Source organism: Crocuta crocuta, unplaced genomic scaffold (genome assembly GCF_008692635.1).
Source record: "Crocuta crocuta isolate KB4526 unplaced genomic scaffold, BGI_CrCroc_1.0 scaffold243, whole genome shotgun sequence".
NCBI lineage: Eukaryota > Metazoa > Chordata > Mammalia > Carnivora > Hyaenidae > Crocuta > Crocuta crocuta.
In genome coordinates this window covers 1,551,544-1,557,788 of record NW_027529596.1, presented here as the reverse complement: position 1 = coordinate 1,557,788, position 6,245 = coordinate 1,551,544, and the positions used below count along the sequence as shown (strand labels likewise).

Below are 6,245 nucleotides of genomic sequence, written 5' to 3'. Positions count from 1 at the left end.
CTGCCGGTTCGGTTGAGCAGGCTGGAGACTGAGGAACACCGCGTCCTAAGCCAACTTGGACTCGGAGCCACACACTGTCAGCTGAGTCGTTTCAAAGGGCCACCGGCCTCGCTCCCAGGCCGGCCTCTCCCGGTCAACACGGGCGGGGGCCGGCCTCCGGCAAAGCCCGCAAACCGCCCGCGGCAGGGTCGCCACAGCTCTCAGCGCGAGACTCCGCAACCGGGAGGCCGAGCGCAGCCCGACCAGAGACGCCCGCTGGACACGGGGCACCTGCACCCCAGCGGCCCCGGGGGAAGGACGGGCAGAGCCGTCAGCGCGGAGCCTGACGTGGGACCCGAGTCCATGACCCGGGACGCCATGACCTGAGCGGACACTTCACCGACTGGGCCACCCGGCGCCCCGCCTCCACCAAAAATCTATGAAACTAATGAATCCAGCGAATTCGCAGGATACAAATTAACATACAGAAACCCGGTGCATTTCTATACGTTAATAATAAGCTATCAAAGAGAGAAATTAAAAAGCAATCCCATTTATAACTGCATCAAAAACAATATAATACGTAGGAAAAAATTTAACCGAGGAGCTGAAAGGCCTTTACCCTGAGAACTATACAACACTGATGAAAGAATCCTCTTCAGATGACACAAGTACGGGTCGAGACGCCCCAGGCTCACGGACTCAGGAATTAACATGGATGTTTATGTATCGCTGGGAAAGAGCGAGCCAGAGCGTGGGCGGGGAGGGGCAGAGAGAGACAGAGGGAGACACAGACACCACGCCGACCCCAGGCTCTGTGCCCACAGCTCCAACACGGGAACGGTGAGATCATGACCCGAGCCGAAGTCGGACCCTTAACTGACGAGCCCCCCAGGCGCCCCTAGTTGTACACGTTTTAAAGTAGTATCACTTCTGGATCCTTTTTTTTCTTTTTTCTCCTGACCGTATCCGAGACATGTCCCCACGGATAGCCCTGCTGAATACGGGAGTCCCTCCCGCCCCTTCCACACACAGCTGGTTCCTGGGCACTGCTCGCTCCCCTTCCCAGCCCTCGCTCGGCCACCCCTAAGGTTTCCTGAATACCTCCTCTGTGCCAGGCTGGGACACGGCGCTGAACAAGGTACCAAAACCTCTCCTCTCCAGGAGCTGTGTGTGACATAGCTTTGTGTGAGCCTCACAGGGAAGGGGACACAGACAGTAAACAGACAATGAATATACTAAATAATTCCAGACGGTGCTAGATGCTATGAAGAAACATACAAGGGGAAAGAAGAAGGAATGGGTGAGTGGACTAGGAGTCGGTGGTCAGAAAGTCTCTCCCAGGTGATATCTGATCAGAGCAGAAAACAATGCAAAGGACTTTCAGGAGGATGAAGAGCCTGTGCAAAGGCCCTGAGGCAGAATGAGCTGGATGGGTTTAGGGCGTGGTGCAACCACTGGGGCGAAGTGGAGGAAGGGGAAACAGCCGACCGCCGAGTAAGGGGCCGAGAAGGGAAGACTCCACGGCCATGGTGCGGGGCATGGATGAGAGCCCATGCGTGACAGAGGCCCCCAGAACAGTGTGACTGACAGGTTTAAAGGGCCGCTCTGCTGCAGGGTAAAGACCAGATGCAGCGAGCGCAGGGGCAGGGACACCAGTTAGCCCAGGGGACAGGTGAAGGCTTGGACCAGGCCGGTGGTAACGAGGTGGCCTGAAATGAGCAGATGCATTAACCCCCACATTTCGTAGCTAGGAGCGGCCACGTTAGCTTACGTGATGACGCCGGAGCTCAGAGTCACATGCGTAATTTCTGGCAGAGCCCAGGTGTCCTGACTGCCCTCCCTGGCAGTCCCGGGCTGGGTGGGGGCGCAGGAGGCTGGCAGCGACAGGAATCCTCCGGAAGGCGGGCCCAGAGAAGCAACAGTAAGGGGCCTGCCTGCTTTGGGCAAGGATGACCTTCCTTGGGCTCCCACAGCACCTGCCCGTCCACCAAGTCATTTTCTTCTGAGGCCCTCCCCGCCTCGCCCCTGCTGCTCTCCAATGCTTCTCCCTCCTCCCTTCCTCTCCAGGCTTACAGACCTGCAGTCACCCCACCGGTCACTGTACCGCCACCCAGGGCGCCGCGGGCAGGTCCCTCCTTGCCCATCTGCAGACCTTTTCCACATCTCTTCCCTTTGCTGGGGGGGGGGGGGCGCCCCGAGTTTCCTCCGCAGTCACCCTCCGCAGACCCGCAGTTCGTGCGTCTTCGTGGATGTGACGCAGGACTCACGCCCCCGGTCAGCTCACAAGACACCAGGGCCTGTTGCTGGGGCAGCTGGGGGACACACGGCTCCTGGCTCCCGCTGGCCTGGCTCCTGCAGCACCCACCGCCATCGTGAGGGGGCGCCGGGGACCGGAGAGGCCTGGGGCCCCTGGGGGCTCAGGTCATGATCTCACGGTTCGTGGGGTGGAGCCCCGCGTGGGGCTCTGTGCTGACAGCTCAGAGCCTGGAGCCTGTTTCAGAGTCTGTGCCTCCCTCTCTCTCTGACCCTCCCCGGCTCACACTGCCTCTCTCTGACTCTCAAAAATAAATAAGTAAAGAAGAGAAGAGAAGAGAAGAGAAGAGAAGAGAAGAGAAGAGAAGAGAAGAGAAGAGAAGAGAAGAGAAGAGAAGAGAAGAGAAGAGAAGAGAGAGTCCTGATGAAATCATTTGAACCTGGAACCCAGGCCTGAAGCCAGACACACACTCGAGCTTTTTTATTTATTTAGTGAGTGTGTGTGTGTGGGACGGAGGGAGAGAGAGCCAGCAAGAGAGACAGAGAGAGACAGACACAGAGACAGAGAGAGAGAAAGAGCACTCCAAGCAAACTCCATGCTCAGCATGGAGCCTGACACGGGGTTCAATCCCTCGACCCTGGATCATGACCTGACCCAAAATCAAGGGTCGGACGCTCCACCAACAATGGAGTCACTCAGGTGCCCCCACTCTTGACCAGTTTGGTGACGTGAGCCAGTAACGTTCCCTTCTGCTTAAGCCAGCGTGAACCGGAGACTCCACACCTCTGTACGCACTCTCCCTATGCCCCCCTACACAGCGATGACTCCAAAACCTCCATCTGTATCCCGGACAACTCTTCGGAGCTCCGGATTCGTATCTGCCCACCTAGTAGGTGTTTTCCCCCACGTGTCACGCCCAGGCACCTCCGCGCAAACCGGAATTCACCATCCCTGCTTCTACCATCTCAACACGCTACCCTTCGTGGTTTTCTCTACCCTAGAAAATACATCACCACCCACCCAAAGGGCTCCAGACAGGAACCTAGGCCATCACGGCACCCCTGCTAGGCAGTCCTGACAGGGCAAAGCCCAGACCCACCTGAGCTGCGTGGCTTTGCCGAGACGCGCGAACACGTCTGAGCCTTGGCTCTTCACGCGGACTTGCCAGGTTTCAGTGAGGAGCTGCATGTAGAGCAGTACGTGTCGGTGGCTTCCACTCCCCGTCAGACACCCAGCGCCCCGCTAAACCCTGACTCACAAGTTCATCGCCACGGTCATTACCCCAGCCCACAGCCTTGCCCGCTTTCCCGCGAGGACTAGCGGGCGTTTCCATCCCATCGCCCCCCTCCCTGCAGGCCTGCTGGACCGACAGACTCCTGACCAGCCCGCTGGCGCCGTGCCCGGCTCTGTCACCTGCAGAGCCTAGTCCCGGGCACAGACCCCACTGCGGCCCTCCGGAGCCGCCCCCACGTCTCCCGACCTCCCCACAGCTGCTCTCCACGGCTCCGCACCCGTGTGTCTGCGCTCAGGATGCCCTTTGTCCCTCTTCTCCCGCCTGGTGAGGGTGTTCGTCCTTAACGCCCGATGGGAAAAATCCCTCTAAAAATGAAAAGACAACAGAGATGCTACACTGGCTAAGGAGGCTCACAGGCAAATTCAAACCCTGTCTCTCCAGATGAGGAAATCTGAAAAAAAAGGGGGGGGGGGGAACAGGAAAGAAACAGTAATTTTAAAATACTGTTAAGTGAAAGAAAAGGAAAGAAAGAATGGTGAGGGACGAGAAAACGTAAAAACAGTTAATCTCGCGAGAGGAGAGGACTTTGTAAGCAAGACAGAAAACTTGGGGCTCGCAGAAAAGTAAGTGGTACAGACTCATCCATGTACAAGGTCCTCACTTCTGCACAGAAGTACGGGAAGTAAAGCTCGGGAAGGAAACATAAAAGGCAGGGTATTTGATTTGTGAACAAGAATGAAAGTCCAGGGTTTAGAGAGAGCCTCAAAAACTGATGGAATCACAAATAATTCAACAGAAAGACTGGAAAAGGATTTCATGGGCGATTTGAAGGCGTGTAGATCAATTCAGCTTTTTCTCAATGTAAACTTGGGAAAAGCTAAATTGTGCAGAACTTTGGTAGGGAACGTTCTCTAAGACATAGGTTGTTTGTTTGTTTTAACTCCATAAGCAGTATAGGGTATATTATATGCCACCGTATTTTGTTCTTTAGAGGGAGAACACAGAAGACGCATTTTATTTGCCTACAGATGCACAGGCCATCTCTAGAAGAATACACAAAAACTGGCAAAATTAATTCTATCCAAAACTGGGGAAGAGAGGGCTGAGAGAGGAGGGAAATATTACCTTTTATACCGTCTGAATGTCATGCTTTATAAATACTACCTATCCCTAAATGCAGTGCGCCAGCTTCTACCCATCCCCAAATGAGTAAACCTAAGTGAGTAAATAAATTCAATCTCTTTTCTGCACAATCACCAGATCCCAATAAACAAAGGGAAGTCTGCTTAAATAAATGTTTAAAATAATATACCTTCACCTGCTTCACTTGGAGGAATATGTTTTATCCAGAAATACTCTCACGTACACAGATCCTGGGGATGCATCCCTGCCCTGCGGCCAGGGGCTTCGCACAGGCCCTTCACCCACCCGCCTCATTCCTCCAGAGCCGCCCGCAGCCCCCCTGTAGGACCCCCTGTGTGTGCCCGACCTGGCCGGGAGGGGCCCAGCTCCCTCCAGGAGGGGGGCTCATGCCACACTCGGGGACAGATGTGGGGTGGGGGGGGTGCCTGGGTGGCTCAGTCAGTTATGTGTCTGACTCTTGGTTTTGGCTCAGGTCTTTGTCTCACAGTTCATGAGTTCAAGCCCCCATCAGGCTCTGCACTAATAGCACAGAGCCTGCCTGGGATTCTCTCTCCCTCTCTGGCTCTCCTCTGCTCTGTCTCTCAAAATAAATAAACTTAAAAATATTTATAATTATCATTAAAAAATGTATCGCATATTCACCCAGATTTCCAGACTTGGGGGGCATACACTTAGGCACTGAAGAAAGCCTAGAAGATAATACATTTACGGTGGTTCCCTCTGAGGTGAGGAGACGGAGTGGAGGCGAAGTGGAGGGAATTCTATTTTCCTCTACATTTCTGGATTTTAAAAATCTGTCATAATAATTCATGCTTATGAAAAAGCATACTCTAGGTATGCTTTCCTTTTCATGTTTTATTTATTTTTGAAAGACAGAGAGAGAGAGACAGAGAGAGAGTCAGAGGGTGAGCGGGGGAGGGGCAGAGAGAGGGAGACAGAATCAGGCTCCAGGGTCTGAGCTGTCAGCACAGAGCCCGACGCGGGACTCGAACCCACGAACCGCGAGATCAAGACCTGAGCCAAAGTCGGATGCTTTACGGACTGAGCCCCCAGGCGCCTCTGTAGCTATGCTTTCCATTATTCACCCAGGGGCGCAGGGTTGTAAGTGGCAGGCTGGGTGCCGGCTGCCGGGCTTCAGCTTGTGCCCTTGAACCAGCGCTCTCACCTGTTCCCTGAGTGAAAACAAACACGAATCGAATGTGCCCCCTTCGTGTTTTACCCCCAACGCATAGAAAACGCCTTCCTTTGTGCTCCCAGCTTCCGGAAGGAATGTGCCAGGGCCGCCTGCTGGACCCGGAACCGGCCAAGGAAGCAGAAAACCATCAACTGGTAATAAGCATCGTCTTGGTGTAAGACTGGAGCCCGACGAGACGGGCTGAACAAACNGCTCCATCGCATCTTAGAGCGGCAGCAAGTCCTTCCTAAGGTCTAGCCCAGGGGTTGCAAGCCGGCAGTCCGCAGGCAACGACCGGCCCGCACACATAACCTGCCTGCCCTGCACATTCTGAAAAGTGTTCTCGATTAGTTACCAACTTCAAAAACGTGAGATTTTTTTTTTTCCATAAAAATTTACAGCTTCCTTCAAAATCCAGGTCAAGCAACAGCGTGCTGGAGCTCGGATGCACTCGCACC

General features: G+C 54.4%; 1 protein-coding gene across 2 annotated transcripts in view; it reads right to left on the bottom strand.

Annotated features, from left to right (window-relative positions):
* GPR161 (G protein-coupled receptor 161) overlaps positions 1 to 6,245 on the bottom strand; it is a 41,245-nt gene that overhangs the window by 34,838 nt on the left and 162 nt on the right. The window lies entirely within an intron of this gene.